This window comes from Ovis aries, chromosome 1, assembly GCF_016772045.2.
Source record: "Ovis aries strain OAR_USU_Benz2616 breed Rambouillet chromosome 1, ARS-UI_Ramb_v3.0, whole genome shotgun sequence".
In the NCBI taxonomy this organism is placed as follows: Eukaryota; Metazoa; Chordata; class Mammalia; order Artiodactyla; family Bovidae; genus Ovis; species Ovis aries.
Window position 1 is genome coordinate 216103175 of NC_056054.1, and position 19161 is coordinate 216122335.

The 19161-nt window shown below is 39.9% G+C and overlaps 1 protein-coding gene across 5 annotated transcripts in view; it reads right to left on the minus strand.

Annotated features, from left to right (window-relative positions):
• FNDC3B (fibronectin type III domain containing 3B) overlaps positions 1-19161 on the minus strand; it is a 355159-nt gene that overhangs the window by 288241 nt on the left and 47757 nt on the right. The window contains exons 1-2 of one of the 5 annotated variants that reach the window (XM_060393645.1): positions 14176-19161; positions 1-12683 (exon numbers count right to left, since the gene is read on the minus strand). The exon at positions 14176-19161 is cut by the window's right edge and continues 33914 nt beyond it. The exons of 3 other annotated variants lie outside the window; for them this stretch is intronic. The gene's annotated coding sequence lies outside the window, so the exon portion shown is untranslated. One more of the 5 variants, XM_060393644.1, reaches the window with a different exon arrangement.

Below are 19161 nucleotides of genomic sequence, written 5' to 3' on the forward strand. Positions count from 1 at the left end.
CTCTGAAAGTGAGAAAAATCTGCTCATCCATCAAAACACATCAGCCAGTTTTTACCGTGTTCCTGCCACTGTGAAGGCAGGACTTTTCCCTCCTTTCTGGTAACAGCTACAGCAGTGGCCGTGGCATTGGCGCGGACTGTGTGGAGTAAGCACGTGGCCGCTTGGGAGCCTGATGTGGGGCACTGCCATTGGCAGGCCAGGCTGGAGGTGGTTCAGTACTTCCCTTTGCACTGTCTCTCCCACACACCGTGGGCAGCCATGAGGAACGGCACCTGTACAGGCAAATGCTCTCCTGAAAATCGAATCGAACTGCGCCCTCAAACAGGGTATGAAGAGAAATTTAAAGATACTCATTAGAATTTTTCATAGCCCCTCCACTAAAAACTGTCCAAACGACCACCAGTATATTATAGGAACAATAAGAGCGCTAGAGCAGAAAGACCCCAAGACTGAGTACTTGAAACGTGAGTTCTAATCTGAGTTTACCAATCATCAGCTTTAAATCTGGACAATTAATCCCTCCTTTTACCAAATGACAAGGTTATTGATTCACCTTCAAGGTTTCTTTTTGCTCTATTATCTTTCAAAACACCTCTGCCTATAGTGCTTACTTCATACAGATTAAATAAAACCTGAAAAAAGAAGTTTACTCAAACTCTATAAAAACCTATTAGTTTCTCTTACTCATATGAATATAATCTGGGCCTCCTGGATGAGAGAGGAAGAACCTAAAGAAAATGTTGAAAAAAGAACGTACTGAGTAAACAGTGATAGTAATCACTGTGCTTTTATGCCAGTGAAATCTAATTTTACAGCTGAGCTCTACACAGCTGTGAAAGAAAGACTCTTGCCATGGCTTGCCACTTGAATGAGAGAAGGAGTGGTGATAACTGTTCATGCAGAAAAACTTCTTGAGACATGAGCAGTACCTGGAGGTATGCACCCAGCTGGTTGGTTGAGGCACAAATAGTCTGGAATTTGTCTTCTTGTCTGATATGAGTTCATTAGTGAAGTTAAATCACAGTTGTCTGAAAAGGTTCCTAACCTTAAAAACATTCTTGCTTTTAGCATCCAACTATAAACACAGGAGAGTTAAGTGGCAACATTTAAATCCACAGGAGAAATCCTGTGAAACTGAGTTTAGATTAAAAACACCACCGCCACTGCTGCCATGGATTAAAATAAATAATAATATGTGATTCAAACAACAAATAAAAAAGAACTGTCCACTGTGCTCCAGAGGCTAAGGAGAGATGTCAAGCAGTCTAATGTATAGGCCCCACATTCAAGAATCCATAGATGCTTTCTTTATGCTAATTTAGCACAGTCACGTCTGAACTCAAAACTACTATATAAGGAAAGCACTATTTCCTGAGAAGGAGAAACAGTCTACATGTCTGAGGATCATATGTAAACATTAATGCATCAAGGCTATTTTTATAATTCTCCATGAATATACAGAGGTTGGCTGCTTCCACAGCCCCTCCAATATACCTCAAATCTTTAACGAAACACAAAAACTTTTTTAAAAATTGCATCATTGCATATACACAATCTCTGGACCTCAGATCCACATCTTCCATAAACAGCTCAGTTCTACAAATATTAACTAAGAGGGAACGGCGGCCCAACTTCAAAAAAAAAAGTTTACCAACAAAAGGTCCATTTGTTTTGTTCATTGTTTTTAAACAGTGTTTAAAGAGGTCTGCAGATGTAATTAGACATTTTTATTAGAACACCTAGACTCCGGGTACACACAGCACAATAAATCTCACATCCCTCTCTCACATCCCAAGGATGACAGTCTAGCATCTACAAAAGAACATTCCAAAGCTATGAGCCCTTATTTTCACCCACATCCAAGCTAACTTTGTCACATACTTGATCCAAAGATGAGAATAACTGAGAACATTTCTTCGCAATGACTTGGAATTGTGTGGTTGTTTCTTTATATCTTTTTCTATAGGATGTTGGAAAAAAGTCTAGAAAACTATAATCCAAAAGTGGAAAAAAAAAAAAAAAAAAGTCACTCCTAAAGCCCCTTCCAGCTCTAGGTCTTCCTATCTCCACACCAGTCAAGCTCTAAGGTAGGTGGGTTGGGGATAGATGGGGGGCTGTGTGTGTTAGGGGAGCACCAGCCAGCGGCAGGGCTATAGAAAGAGATGAGATCTAAACTATGAAGACACTCAACTCCTCTCCCCCCCCCCCCCGCCAGCCCCAGGCACTGCCACCTGCCCGGAAGCCGCACAGCAGGCTGACAGGCCCGCTGCTAGCAGGGCCCTGGCTCAAGGTGTGCCTGCACAGGCCCCGGGCCTCAGTTCCCTCACCTGTAACATGGGTGCTTCAAGGCAACTTCTAGATGGGCTTCCCTGGAGGCCTGGCGGTAAATAATCTCCCTGCAGTTCAGCAGACCTGGGTTCAATCCCTGGGTCGGGAAGATCCCCTGGAGGAGGACATGGCAACCCACTCCAGCCAGCATTCCTGCCTGGAGAATCCTACGGACAGAGCAGCCCACAGGGTTGCACAGGGTTGGACATGGCTGAGCCACTAAACGGCAGCAGCAGCACATTTCCCTCGAATGAAATCCAAAATGCATTTTACTATTCTGCTTTTAGAGATCTATTATGAATTAAATTCACATTTTTATAACCACTTGGGTACCTAACAGCCAGGTATAACATTTGTTACTTTGGGGGGAAGGGAAAATGTATTGCAAACACCAAACCGTTTCTGGGAAAGGCTGAGAGGAAGAGTCCCCAAAGCAAAGATGGTCACAGCTTGAAGCCCCTGTGCACTAATTGTTCCCAAGCCTCACAGCATTCAAGTGAAGGAGGCAGTATTCCCCTCTGGACAGATATTATTATAACTAAGTCGCTGAGAGAGGTTAAGTGATGTGCCGAAAGAAACTCAGACAGAAAGTGATGGTAAGATGTCAGCGTTCTCTGAGCGAGCTTATTATAACATCTAAGAATCTGGCAATAAAACATGGCAGTGGAAGAGCTGATGAAAAATTCACAGGTTAGTGAATTTGAAAAATTAGACAAAACAAGCACATGGTACAAAATTCAAAAGGTAACTTTCAAAGACACCCAATGAAAGTACATTTCTCTCCTATCCAGTCCCCAGTTCCCTGTACACAAAGCCAGTAACTGAATTTTTGGTGCATCCTTACCAAGATGCAGATTTAATGATTTTTTAAGACACTTTTGAAAGTAGCTTAAAGGGAAGTTAAGCAAATTCACTGTACTACCATGTAGTCCCCATGGTTAAAATTTAGGGGGAAAAAGGAACCAGCAGAAAAACAAACTAGAAAATACTTAAGTTAAACCGTCAGTGGTGATATTCAGAGAGACTATGACGGGCCATAAAGAAACACAAAAGCAAAATTTCTTCACAAAGGAGGGCAGCTTAGCAAGTAATTGATGAGGAGACTGTTTAGAACAAGGTATTTGGTACAACAGGTTTCAAGATTCTATTATTTTCAATATCCCAAAAGAAGGACTCAGCTGAAGAAAATCTAAAATAACATCAAAGCAAAAGACATGAACAAAGATAATCAACCATTCTCTTAAAAAATATTTAGTGAGTATCCACTGTGTGCCAGGGACTGTACTAGAATTGTAGGATTCTAGAAACAAAGGCGTGAGGTTTAAATAGCATTACACTGAAATGTTATATTCAATAACCCAAATCCACATTGGACACTTCTGACAAAACCCATCAACAGACCACCATGCTCTATGAAACCTTTCACCTGAGATAAGCTTCACAGTCTAAATTTGGTTTCCCAGCTGTGGCATCTTTCCTAGTCTTATGTGGGCCAGAAGATTAATTTGTCTCAAAACATGCCCCCTTCCTCAACCTTCATTTCTGATTAGCCAGAAGAATACTAAATTTTTTTCTTTAATCAGCTCATACAGAACCCAGTCATGCTTATTTATGCAACAACAAACTCAGTTTTGTCGAATTGATGTTATAAAACACTCATGACAAGGATGAGCTCTGAAGCTGTTACTTCAGTCTCGTAGAAGCATCATTGGTGTTTTATTCAGTTTATAATTAAATATGCATTTCAAATATTTCTAACACTTTATTACTAATTTTAGATGTTGGTTCCAATATTTCCTCGTCTCCTATGTAGGGGGAGATGGGGTGGTGGAGAAATAAACATGAATAATTTATGATACGCTGAAAATCAGTTTACAAACATGTTTTTTTAAAACAAACTATTTCTTTAAGAGTCCACAATTGATGACATCCTCATAAGCAGCTCCGTATTTCACCTGATGGGACTAAATACACCACAAATACCAGGTGTTCCTTAGAACTTACAAGGTACTGAAACAGAAAATTCACATGAAATGATGCTTATAAAGAAACAAATTAGCAGGTGCAAAGACACACTGTACAAGGGAGTATCTATTTACTATTTCATATTTTAGACCATTACAACAAAATTTTAACATGAATATGCACTTTACTAATTCAGACTAATATTTTTGAAGACTCCAAAATGTGGAATTTTTCAGAAAATAAGATTTTTTTCCTTTAAGAGAAAAAGAAAAACAAAAACTGCAAGGAGATGTGTTTTACTGGACGAAATGGCAATTGGTCTTTACAAACTCACATGCAAATGAAGTGAATCTAAATGTTTGAAAGCATGGTACTTGCTTATATTCTAAGCAACCCCTGTGAATAATGACATCATTAATTACACTAATATAACTTGTTAAGAAAATGCAAGGAGGCCACATTTATTTATTTATTCACTTAGGTTCTGCTTTGTGTAAGATACTCTTTTGTTCTGAAATCATTCAAACTTCAAATTTAAGCAGTCCACTAAAAGGCTTTAAAACCTTTCCAGAAAAATAATTTTAAATTTCAACTCTGCTACAAAATACATGGTCTCCAATTCAATTTTTGTATTTCTCCTCATGCGAAAGCATGAAAGACGAAGTATTTTTCAGTTAACACTATTGAAGGACACAAAAGCGTAAGATTGAAAAAGACATAAAAACATTTTAGGATTATTAATAGTTACAATCTCATGAAACCCATTAAAAGAATTTCAGGATCACCCAAGGGCCCCCCATACCAGACTCTGACAACCACTACTCCATGCCAAGCACCTCAGATGTAAAAATGTAAGAAAAATGTAAATTCACTTTCTAGTAGACAAACTTCCCTATTTTATATATTCTATACATCCACAATTCACCTGGCAGGGTCTGAAACAAAGAACAAATGAACGCAAATGAAAAGTATCCAAATTCCAGCTCGGACTTTTCTCTCCAAGAGTTTATGTTGTACTCTTTAAAGTACTTCGGTGAAACAAATTCATTTGGTAAAATCTTGATAAGAGAGCAGCAGGCTGGAGGGATAGGAAATGGATGTTGGGGAGCAGGTACTCCTGGGCTTGGAATGTCAGGAATGTGAGCACACATTCAGGGACAGAGTGGGACCCAGCTCCAACAAATCCAAGCCTACTGGACGGGGACCAAGTTTAGTCTCAAGTAGTCACATTTATGCCCTGGATTCAAAGCAAACCATCAATTCCAAGGAAATAAAGACAAATAATTTTGTGTTGCCATTCCCAAGTAAGACTCTTATCTGCTCTGACCTCCAGACTTTCATTGACTGCTCAACGAGCCCATGAGAAAACCACAGATGACTTGATCTAGTGTTTTCTACAGTCAATGCTTTATTTTCTATCAGTTTATTTTCTTTAGCTGTAGCCTATTAGGTCTTCACCAGAGAACCCAAAAGGAGTTTTCCTGACACATAAGGATTACTCTTAAAACAAGAACCTCAAGCTTCAAATACAGACAGAACAGTTAGTGAAAATGTGACATTCATTTTCCTAGAGCAGCAAGTAAGCAAGATCAACATATGCCACAGTCAATTGATTTACATTCAGCAAACACTGTTAGGTAAGGGGCTTCCCTTTTATTTTTAAAAATAGATTAAGCAAGCATATTAATTTTTCACTGGTCACTATAAATACATGGAACTACAAAATCCTTTCTTTGCAGGGGGATTCTGGCCAGGCGCTGTGAGCCTGACCCCGAGTGGAAAGTGTATTTACGTTGAGGAGAGGCCGCATTGTGTGCTTGTGGGAAACCACTTCTCACAAACCTCCCATTCAAGGGAGGCCTCCACAATAGGTACTCACACAGGAAGCAGGCCTCACCAGCAGCACCTCAGACTGTTCCAGAGAGAACTTTCCGAGGCAGGCGACAGTGAACCGCTGTAAATGCCATGTTCACAGGCCCCAACTGCCGACACTTCAGGGTCAACAAAGCTGGTGTTGTCCACAATCAAGCCCCCAAGTTCTTCCCAAGGTTAAAGGGAAGCAGTCAACAAGTACATTTCATTTTGTAGCTAATCTCTCAGGGTATCACTTTGTTTTAAAAAAAAAAAAGAAAATCACAAGGACATGACATTTGCTGTTCTCAAAAAAACTGGAAAATACTCCTAAGAAGCTATCGCTTTTCAAAACTAATAAAAGGTGTTAGTACTTAATAAGCAATTTAAAAGAAATCAAAATTTTATTAGTCACTTATCTCTACTGAAAATTAGGGTTCCTTAAATACTGTCCACTTTACTTAATTGCCAAAGCAAAAAATAATTATTTTAACGCCTCAAATGAGAAAGTGGGCACTATCAGCATCGTATCAATGGCTTCTGCACAAATATGTGAGGCAAATAAAGATAATGGTGCACATGCCATCATATCAATCAACTGCTAGCTGAAAAATGAAATAAACAAGTGAGTTTCATAAATTTGTGGGCCCAGCTACTAAGTCATGTCTGACTCTTCAACCCCATGGACTGCAGCCCACCAGGCTCCTCTGTCCATGGAATCTCCCAGGCAAGAATACTGGAGTGGATTGTCATTTCCTCCTCCAGGGGATCTTCCAGACCAAGGGACTGAACCTGCATCTCTTGCAAGGGCAGGTGAACCACTGAGCCTCTTATCAGTTTGACTTTTTTCTCCCTACCTTAGCTTTAAAACACACACACACACAATTGATTTCTTTCAAAAAGGTTGACTAAATTCTCAATATCCCATTTCTCAACCTGCTAAAGAGAAGTAACAGCTGCTTCCTACAGGAGTATTCTTAGGTCATTAAATAATTTAATGATACTGGGCAAGGGGCAACTCTCCTCTGGCTTGCTTTTCTCATTTCTCTAATTAGGGGACTGAACTCCATGATCAAGGTCCCTGGCAGCTCTAACAACTTAAGGCAGTCACCGTAAAAGTAAAAAGATCTGTACCCATAAATACTACTTACAAACTTCAGGAAGTCACTACTGCAACATGGAAAAAGTAAACCAGAAATATTACATGGAGATGTTCATAATATTCAGTGGAATGTACAGGGTATATATGTATACATAACTGCTTATAAGACTATAATGAAATAAAACCAAAATGTTAACAATGGTTAACCTATGATAATGAAATGAGTTATAGTTTTTCTTTTGTATTTATCTTTGAGCATCTATAATTTGTATAATCATAAAAGTTAACTTTTATAAACCCATTTAATTCCATCTAAGTTGCATCATGTGACTGCTTACATTTTTGTGATGAAGTATTTCCAAATTAATGTACAAATATACAAATAAAGACCTAAAAGACACAATTTAGCCAACTCTCCCATAAGGAACTTTCACCATTCGGCCTAGACTGTGTGGAATACAGCGATGGAAGAAAATCTGTGGTTAAGTAATAGATTGATTTGGTAACAGTTACAAAACCAGCCCTGGGGTCATGCTTGCTGAGTAATCCCTAAGATTAGGCATGCTCACTAGGACCAGCAGTTTTTTTTGTTTTATTTTTTTAAAGGGAGGAAGGGAAAGCAGGTTCCCCAGTCTTATTACCTTTTTTAGATAACAAGCACTCCAAAAAAATCTCTGAACTGCCAAAATAAATCAAAATTTCTAGGTGGAGAAGTCTCTGTCAATCAAATGAGACCCAGCAAGTCTCAAGATAAACTAATAATAGCAATCTGTTACACACTTACTTAGCTGCGCCTACTATGCTAGTCCCTAACTAGCACAAAGGACTTCAAAAACTCCAGCTATGAAAAGAACAGGGTGGGGCCAGAGTTCCCTCAGGGTTGGCAGGCTTCATTCTCAGTGGAAAAGTAACTACCCATTCTTATCTTTGTGGTTTCTCTCTACTGGTGCACCCTCCCTCATACGAAACCTAAAAATATTTGTCCTATGTTTTAATCCCCACATCCCCATATATTATATAATACATGTTCACTCTAGGAATCTGGAAATACAGAAAAACAGGGCAAAGGTTTCTATTCACCTAGAAACATCCACTGTTGAAAAGGTGATGTGTTTCGTTTCAATTTCTTCTATCCATATGAAACCTATAAAGTTAGAGGGCTATAGTTTACACAGGATAGACCTGCCCATTTTTCATTTCTGATATTTCATGATCATAACACTGACAACTTTTAAAAAATAAAGAACTGGTTCCTAACTAACATCTTCAGAGAATGTGGCAAAATCTTCAGGGTCCTCGACCTTAGCATAAAGCTAGGGAATACCATGTATTCAACTGAGAAGACCAGTGTGTACCAAAGGCATAATTTCTTTCTATCTGACATCAGGTTATAATGATATTATACTCTTAGATTATGTGTAAGTATTTAAATAGAATTATGAAGTGAATGGTCCCCATACAATACTGTAAATTCAATTTTTTGTTTCTATGTTTCCAGGTAAAAACTTTTGCTTTGCACAATGAAAGATTATGCTGCCAATTGTAAATACATTTGAAATCAACCTGCTAACAAAGGAAGATACAAAATACATTGCTTATAACAAACAGAAGGTCTATGCTGTCCTCCAACTTCTGCAAAACTAGGAATATGTTTTTCACAGACAACAGAAATGAAAGACTGTATACCAATGTGTTCACAGTGATTATGGTTAGGTAGGTAGGATGAGGGCTTCCCTGGTGGCTCAGACAGTAAAGAATTCACCTGCAATGCAGAAGATCTGGATTTGATTGCTGGGTTGGGAAGATCCCCTGGAGAAGGGAAAGGCTATCCATCCATTCCAGTATTCCTGGGCGTCCCTGGTATTCTTGGGCTCAGACAGTCAAGAATCCACCTGTAATGTGGGCAACCTGGGTTCAATCCCTGGGTTGGGAAGATCCTCTGGAGGAGGGCACAGCAACCCACTCCAGTATTCTTGCCTGAAGAATCCACATGGACAGAGGAGCCTGGTGAGCTACAATGCATAGGGTTGCAAAGAGTTGGACACGACTGAGCAAGTAAGCACGGCACAGCACAGGTAGGATGAAGAATTTATCAATACATTCTGACCTTTATTTTTTAAGAGATACTTTTGCTAAGGAGAAAAATGTATATAGAACACAGACCACTTTACAGGCAATCTCATATTTGTCAAAGAAGCCAACGGAATAATGAGAAACAGATAATGGACATTTGGCCAATGAAAATCCTATTATACAAAACACACTTCTAAGACTTCCTGAGAAGTGTCACTGATAGTAGCAGCTCCACCTTCTAAATTGGTGCAGTGGCTCACAGGTGTGGCTTGCCCTCACCCTGGGCACAGCTGGGCCGACCTGCAGGGATGGTACAGCCTTGGCTCTAGAAACTATTTTCAGTTTCAAGATATACCACAGAATCCTGAATCTAAAAAGGAACCTTGAAAAGTTCAGTCTGACACAGGCTTGCACAATATTTAAACATCCCTAATTGACCACAGGCTTCAAAATACCATAACCCAGCATTTTTTATTATCCTATATCCTTCAGTTAGTTATCCCGGATTTCCTCTCTCAAAAAAGTCGGTGAAAACACATTTATTTGGAAAACAGGATGATAGGAATAGATAAGGTCAGAATTAGACAAAACCATGTCTGAGTCAGTTAAAAATATAAAGTGTTGAATATTTTTAAATCACTACTACTGAAAGGATTCTTTAATAAAATTCTGTTCCTCTGACTCTTCCACTCCTGACCAGCAGGGCCAGGGTCCTAATTGAGGAGTTAAATCACTTCTAGATTCTGGAAATATCCGGAGCCATCTTATCCTGCCTACCATCTCTCTCTCATCTCCCCCTTCATTCCACTCTAACCTGCACACACAGACCATGTAATTCATTCTGACACATCACTTTCACTGGGCCACCACTCACTTTCACAAACCAGGGATTCTTTAAGCAGAAAGCCAGAGCAGCATTCATGAGAGATGCAGAATGAGGGACCGGGCACTGTCGAAGCAGGAGTTCCCCTGAGCTAACTGCTCCAGGTCTGACGCAGGCAACACTGCAACCGCACCAGGTAAGGTGCTTGTTCAGAAACGTTAGTTCCTCATGAATGTTCACGGCGGCATTGTTCATAAATGCCAAGAACAGGAGAAACCACCCAAACATTTATCAACTTCAAGGTAAATAAATATGGCATACCTACACAATGGAAAATTATTTGCAAGAAGAAGGAATGAGGTACTGACACATGACAGAACATGAATTAACTTTGAAAATACTCTGCAGAGGGGAAAAGCCAGTCCCAGAGGGCCACGTATGGTATAGCTTCCTTCTTATGAGATGTCCAGCACAGGTGAATTTTTAGAGACAGAAAGTAGATTGCTGGTTGCCTGGAGCTTGGGCGGGGGTGGGGCAGGGGTGAGGGGGGCATGACAGAGTGACTGCTAATAGGTAGTACAAGGTTTCTTTTAGAAGGTACAAAAAGGTGCTAAATTTTGATAATGTCGGTAACTGTACAACCTTGCCACTATGCTAAAATACAGACATATTGAAATTGACATCTTAAATGAGTAAGCTGTATGATGTGAATTTTTTCTCATTAAAGCTGTTTAAAAATCCAGATCCTTCCATTCCACCTCAGAACTACTAAATCAGAATCTCCAGGATTCCGTCGACCTGGATATCTTCCCTCTGAATAAGAGCAGGTGATGTGCATTTTCAGAAAAGTCCTAAAATACACTATACCATGTCTTAGATCTTTCCTAATGCTATATATAGAGGCTAGGTATCATGTTCTGTAGCTCAAAAACACTTTTCAGGCCAAAAAAATCCTCTACAGTCTCCTGCCTACATAAATGTATTTCCCACTCTGTCCACACAATGCTCCCTCCCACCGGTGTCACGACTCCCCGGGAGCATGTGATGGCTGGAGCTGTGCATCATGTTCCTCTCCTCTTTCCTAGGACATTTACCTTTGGCCCAAGCCTTCAGTTCAGTCGCTTAGTCGTGTCTGACTCTTTGCGACCCCAAGGACTGCAGCACGCCAGGCCTCCCCGTCCAAGGCTTATCTGCTGCTTAACGCTACCTCAAGGTTACTCCAGTTTACAGTGACTTCCACGAAGAGCTCTTTGGGCCTTCCTACCCTCAAGTGTGAAAGGAGAGTGATGGACTGCTCGACTTTCTCCCATATCTGATAGTTGAGCCTCGCTGAAGACTCAAGAGACACTCTAGGCAAGCAAATTTTCCTCATTCACCTATTACCTCCAAATAATGTGTTTCGGGCAAACTTCTTCCTGACCTGATGTATGAGGAAGTTAAACAACAACTGAAAGAAGACTTTTTTTTTAAGGCGAGAGAATATGCACCTGCTAAAGGGTTCTCAGGATACTGGTATAGGACCCTGGCATGCGGTAGTGACTCAGATATTTGATGCATTCCTTGATACTCAAGAAGTTACTTCTTTAGCTTCAGTCTGTTCAGACTTCTAGGGCAGCACTACAAAGATCTTCCGCATACAGGAGACTTACACTCTGTACTGCTCCTGTTTGACATATGAAGGTTGCCGTTCTTCTTTGCCAAGAGGACACAATCAACCCTTATCAAAGAGATCTGTAATATGTGTTGGTCTTTCTGCCAGTGATGATGGCTTATGAAAGCGTTTGAAAGAAGAGTTGTTAACATTAGAGTTGCATTCCATGGTCATAAAATGAACAAAGATAACTGGCCCATCTTGTGATTAATCTGCAGTCTTATTTTCTGAAGCAGTAAAAAGTCATTCATCACTGCCCCTCCCACCCACAAACAGAGCACAACGTTAGTGAAATGCCAGAGCACTCCAGCTGACATTCCTGGAAGCAACACAATTTTTTAAAATTGCTCTTCAGTGACTACTTGTGTCAAGATGAATAAACAAAACTTTCATATGTGTTAAAATAAAAGCCTATTATTTGAAGAAGCTAACAACTTTTGTGTTACATTTTATCAGTACAAAATGCATTCTTGTATTTCCAGTAACTGTAGTGACAAAGCTTCATAAAGCTGAAATTTAGATGCTCCAAAACAAATATACATAAACACATACATATATGTATACATACATGCATAGATATATACTCTTTAGAAAAAGCACTAGGAAATTACAGAACCCATAATCCTATAATGCCTACTTCTAAATCTATAAAATATCAGACTCCTGTAATATGCAATAATTTTTTTCAGATGTTTACAAATTAAGGGAAAATGTATACCTCTTCTTCAAACTGTACTATCTCTTTTCGCATGTTGCTGCTGATGCTAAGTTGCTTCAGTCGTGTCCAACTCTGTGCGACCCCATAGATGGCAGCCCACCAGGCTCCTCTATCCCTGGGATTCTCCAGGCAAGAATAATGGAGTGGGTTTCCATTCCCTTTTCCAGGGGATCTTCCCAACCCAAGGATCAAATCCACACCTCCTGTGTTGGCAGATGAATTCTAACCATCTGAGCCACAAGGACTAATAAGGACTTACTGCATAGCACAGGGAACTCTATTCAGTACTCTGTAATGGCCTGTATGGGAAAATAATCTAAAGATGAGTGGATTTATGTATAACTGATTCACTTTGCTGTATCCTTGAAACTATCAACATTGTAAATCAACTAGACTCCAACAAAATTTTTAAAATATTTTCCCAAGTTCTTCAGAAGAATTTTATTTTATTTTATTGCATTGCCCCAACTCCTTAACCCCAGTCTTATTTTAGTAAATTATTTCCCAAATTCTTCAGAGCATTGAGTGTGAGTGAGTGAAGTCGCTCAGACATGTCTGACTCTTTGCGACCCCATGGACTGTAGCCTACCAGGCTCCTCTGTCCATGGGATTTTCCAGGCAATAGTACTGGAGTGGATTGCCATTTCCTTCTCCAGGGGATCTTCCCAACCCAGGGATTGAACCCGGGTCTCCCACATTGTAGACAGACGCTTTACCCTCTGAGCCACCAGGGAAGTCATAGCATTGAGGAGAGTACTAAAATGAAAACTTAAATTAGCTCTATTATTTTCAGTATCCAGATAAAACAAGGTAAAGAATGGTTTAGTTTTAATCTTGTGAGCTGGAGCCTAAGTAAGGCTATCCTTTCAGTTTATTTTCACAATCCCATCATGTTAGATGAGAAAACAAAGCGCTAAGGAGTACTAACCCTGGAGAATCAGAAAACCTGGGTTATTCTGATTTCACCAAGAACTCTGTGTGTATTCTAAGCACAAATCCTTCTCCAGCTCCTTAACAGGTGCTATTTGGTGAGAACCCTTGAAAAAGTTGGCTTAAAGCTCAACTTTCAGAAAACGAAGATCATGGCATCTGGTCCCATCATTTCATGGCAAATAGATAGGGAAACAGTGTCAGACTTTATTTTGGGGGGCTCCAAAATCACTGCAGATGGTGACTGCAGCCATGAAATTAAAAGACGCTTAGTCCTTGGAAGAAAAGTTATGATCAACCTTGACAGCATGTTCAAAAGCAGAGACATTACTTTGCCGACTAAGGTCTGTCTAGTCAAGGCTATGGTTTTTCCAGTAGTCATGTATGGACGTGAGAGTTGGACTGTGAAGAAGGCTGAATGCCAAAGAATTGATGCGTTTGAACTGTGGTGTTGGAGAAGACTCTTGAGAGTCCAGTCCATTCTAAAGGAGATCAGCCCTGGGATTTCTTTGGAAGGAATGATGCTAAAGCTGAAACTCCAGTACTTTGGCCACATCATGTGAAGAGTTGACTCATTGGAAAAGACTTTGATGCTGGGAGGGATTGGGGGCAGGAGGAGAAGGGGACAACAGAGGATGAGATGGCTGGATGGCATCACCGACTCGATGGACGTGAATCTGAGTGAACTCTGGGAGTTGGTGATGGACAGGGAGGCCTAGCATGCTGTGATTCACAGGGTCGCAAAGAGTTGGACACAACTGAGCAACTGAACTGAACTGAACTGGCTTTTTTCTCAAGCCCACTCAAAGTGATTTGGTACTTGCCTGGATTACAGTGTTGAGAAAGCCTCACTGTCCCAAGCTAGTGAGAGTTAAGAGATGGCTACCAATGTAGTGAGACTTAAAAATGGAGAAGATCCATGCCACATATTTGCCATCCTTTGTGCACCAAGGCTCCCTCCACTCAATAGTTCTCAATCAGAACCGAAGTAGTGGAAAAGAGAACATTACGTCCAATGCTGGACAAGCTTTCAGACGAAACCCTGGTCTCCACCTCTATTTTGTTCAACATTTCAAAGACAACAGTAATGCCCAAGAATTTTAAATTGACTGTTAAAAATTTTAATCAACACCTAATAATTAAGATATTAGAATTACTCACACCAACTCAACTTATTTAACAGGCAGTCGCGTCTGACAGATTACCACAATCGGAGCACTACTACAAATGAATACATGTTGAAATCGTATGTATGACTGAAGTCAGATAAAGGTGAGTAGACAGATCTGGAAATTTCTTCCCTTAGTTTTCAAACATTTATTGGGTATCTTACATGCCTGGCACTGTGCAAACACTAGAAATACGGTTTTACACATTTGGCTAACTTTGAAAATGAGCGAAGATTTCAAAAAAAAAAAAAAAAACCTTCAAATAATGAGTAGAGAGTGAGATTTCTCAAACCTCCATGTTCTTGATCTTTACAAAACAGTCTTATTGGAATCTTTTTTCTTTTTTAATGGTCCAAGACCCTTCTGTCAAAGGTATTAAGATATTGCTATGATTGAAATTATAAACTGGAAGCATCATACTGCTGAGGGTTCAGTAAATTTGACATTCAACTTGTGTGTGGCGTGCGTTGCCATCTGAGGATTCAGGCCTGACCATCAAAGGGAAGTCCCCCAACCTCGGCAGACGGCCGTGCCGCGTTGTTGCCTGCTTCCAGCGCTCACTGAATAATTCTTACTGTTTTTTCCTGGGGTCTAAGCAATTCCTGTAGTAGAATGTCTTGCCCCAGTCTTATACTGTGCTCCTATAACATACATTCTGAAACACGTTTTCAATACATTCTAAAAGATGTGCTCATGCATTCTTGATTCATAGATTTCATTCAGAAATGAGAATTCATAAAGGAGATAATTTGTTCTGAACTAATTTTTACTTTACAAAATCCTATGGGTATTAGTTACTGTGAGTTTAAAAAGCTCACAGCACATTGAAAATCCTACTTTTTCAAAACTAATTCTGTGAAATTCAACACCATGACCAGTCAGTTCTCTCTCAATGCCTTTTCTGTCCATAAGAGAGCTAATTTCCCTATCACTTAAACCAGAACCCTGAATATTATTTGGCCATTGTCTATGCATCTTTAAAGTCTTATTGCTGGATACATGAATAAAAATAGTTCTTTTTTATACCCTCTACACAAGCTACTTGTTTTAAGCATCACATATCCTTAGGAGAATGCCTTCAACACAAATAATGAGATTGTACTTGTACAGCTACCTTTTGTAGAATTTATTTTTAAACTGATTTCTAAATGATCGATTATATTTCAAAACATACTTGTGAAGACTCAATTTTTCAAATTTGCTATATGTACACTATTGATATATTTCAATTTTTTAAGCATTTCACAAGGAATTCTAGCACTGAAAACACTGCCTGAAATCTACATGATATGAGAAAAGAGGATCTCAGTGGCAATCTAGAAACTTGGTTTGTTTTGTTACAAATGCCAGCTGTGTGACTTGAGTGTCTCCAAGCCTTCATTTATCTGCAACATGATGTGGCTGGACTAGATTATCTGCAAATTTCCTTACAATTCTGAACTCTGAGATCCTAACACAGCAATTTCACTAACTTGGGATGAGAGTCATAAATAAAGTACCACTTAAAAGATATTTCCTCAGGACCTCCCTTGGTTCAGTGGCTAAGAATCTGCCTGCCAATGCAGGTAACACGGGTTTAAAACCTAGTCTGGGGAGATCCCACAAGTCTCAGAGCAACGAAGCCCATGCGTCGCAACTATTGAGGCCACACCCTGCAACTACTGAGGCCCTCGCAGCTACAGCCCGCGCTCTGCAGTAAAGGAGGTCACCTCAATGAACAGCCTGCACACCACCACAAAGAGCAGCCACTGCTTGCTGCAGCTAGAAAAGCCAGTGCAGCAACAAAGACCCAGCACAACTCAAATACTTTCCCTAAAAAGCACTTTTTTTAACCACGTTATCTTTAAAGAAAAATTACAATAGCCATATAACACTCATTCATGTCACACCTTGAATGATACCCATTTTTAGGCTGCAGACTTCTCAGGAACTAGATGTGGCAAGCACTTCCCTGGTTCTAATTAATTCTCTGAAAATGTGAATGGCTGAGGCGATAAATGGTAAAAGCTTCAAGAGCCAAAGGCAAAAGTGAATATACTATGTTACTCTTCCTGCTATCTGTGGACTACGATGTGTCCTGTAGATCCCTGAATGAGGTCAACCCAGGGCTCTCAAACTCTCCTGCAGCCCTCCTGAGGTACAAAAAGATTACAAATGGAGAGTCATTTAATTCTTGTAGCCCCTGGCAAATACCAAAGATTCCAAATCATATTTTTACATCAGCATAAACTTTTCCACCATGAGAGTTTCATTTCCCTTCTAGCATGTTACAACCTATACTAGTTTCAAAAACACAACCTCAGCATTTAAATTTTGCAATGCAATTTTTAAGGGTTTTTTTTTTTCTTTTTTTTTAAACATCAGCAGCACCTTTAGGACTATCTAATCCAATTCCTTATTTTTTAGAGGTCACAGCATTGATTAAGAGTCAGGTCTCCTGCCTCTCAAATTGTTTCAAATTTCTACAAAAATGTTCTACCTAATTTCATATAGGAAAACTAACCAAGTTATACACTCTTTACAACACCCACACACATATACACCCACTCTAACTTACTGAACTCCAAAATGTTAATTATTCCACTGCGTTTCCCCTAGTCCATCAGGTTCTCTGCAAAGTCCCAAACCGGGCAACTAATGAAGCCCTCAGAGAAAACAAGTGCTACCTACACTTAGTAAGTCTCCAAAAGAACAACGGCACAAGCAAAAGATAACTACACCTAAAATGGTCATTTACAGTGCAGGCATGGTAAGTTATGTGTCGTAACCAGAAGCATATGACCTGAAAAACAGGAAATCAATATAGATATATTTGTTCTCCAAATAAAACAAAGACCACTCAAAACTATCCTCTACATTCCATCTGGATTCTACACTAAATTTTAACTATGTCACTGCCTGACATCCCTGGAAGTGGCCTGACAGAAATGTAATTGCAAGTCCAGTGAAAGAGGAGGGGAAACATTTACGCCTGTACAGAAACAGGAACCAAGTACATGTCTCTTTTTTCTAAATCCAGCCAGGTGATAATTTCCAAAGTATACACCATGGAACAAATATTTTGCTTCATGCTAACAAGCCTTATGTGAAAAAGGAACACTATTAAGCAAGTCTGAAAACTGCATTGAATAGCTAGAGGTTCTTTAATGCTGGACTTCAAGAATATGTTCTGATAATGAGTACAACTTTACCCAAGGGCTGGTGTTTATCAGACAATGATCTTTTGGTAACACTGCTCTAGCTACTTAAAAATTTTCAACTCTAAGGAAATTACATGAAATTCTACTTTATACAGATTGTCTAATGATATTTAAGTAGCATCTCACCTAGCTTCTCTACCTAAAGATTGGGCTAAGTTCTCAGGTAAAGAGTCAAAAGAAGGCTGGATCTAATGGTTAATCCTATGCAATTTCTGAGTCTAAAGCCTGCACAATCTTATTTGCCCATACAATGTCCAAATATAAGTCACATTTCCACATTAAAGATGTTTTGAAACTGTCTGCTGTTGCTGCTGCTGCTACGTCACTTCAGTCGTGCCTGACTCTGTGCGACCCCATAGACAGCAGCCCACCAGGCTCCCCCATCCCTGGGATTCTCCAGGCGAGAACATTGGAGTGGGTTGCCATTTCCTTCTCCAATGCATGAAAGAGAAAAGTGAAAGTGAAGTCGCTCAGTCGTGTCCAACTCTTAGCGACCCCATGGACTGCAGCCTACCAGGCTCTTCCATCCATGGGATTTTCCAGGCAAGAGTACTGGAGCGGGGTGCCATTGCCTTCTCCGTTTGAAACTGTCTAGTTGTTTTGAATTCCTCTAGGAAGAGAAAACCATTTCTTCTTCCTATTAAAAGGGATCCAAAGCTCAATTTTTCAAGTCTTTAAGGTAACAACAAATCTAAAACATTCACTATTCCTGGATGAAAGGAAATCACTTTTTCCAAACAACAAAATGCTTTCTAAATCTTTTGCATTTCCTGCCAATATTAGAAGCAGGAAGAAAAAAATCTCCTCAGGAGACAGGAAATAGTACAAATAGAGAACACACATCTTTAGGGCCCTTCTAATGCTGTACCTGAACACACAGCAATGTGGCCATGCACTTCAAACATTTAAACGAATTACGCATCTACAGTTCAACAAAGGAAGCATTTTCTCCCCAGACTCGCATTCCATGCTGCCACTTGTACAGTCAAAACAGTGAAGTTCATTCCTCTAAGTCTGAAGCACTCTCTTCCCTGTTGCATATTATGAGCACTCACAGCTAAAATCATAAAAACTAGAAAGAGGTAGAAGTCTTAAATAATCATAACATCAAGGGGCTGTTGATGTCCAAATGGCTACAAGAGCCAAAAAGGGAATGTCGACGAGCAAAGTGGTTTACCTTCCCTGCTTCTTGTTGTGGAAACATGGCCATGAATAATTCATATTTACATCTTTTATATATTTTAAAAATTAAAGTATGCACATGATGGCAAACAACGGACAGCCTCGGTATCTAGTGATGGAGGCCCCTGCAAGCAGGGCAGACGCCTCTTCTAAACACAGAGCTGACACC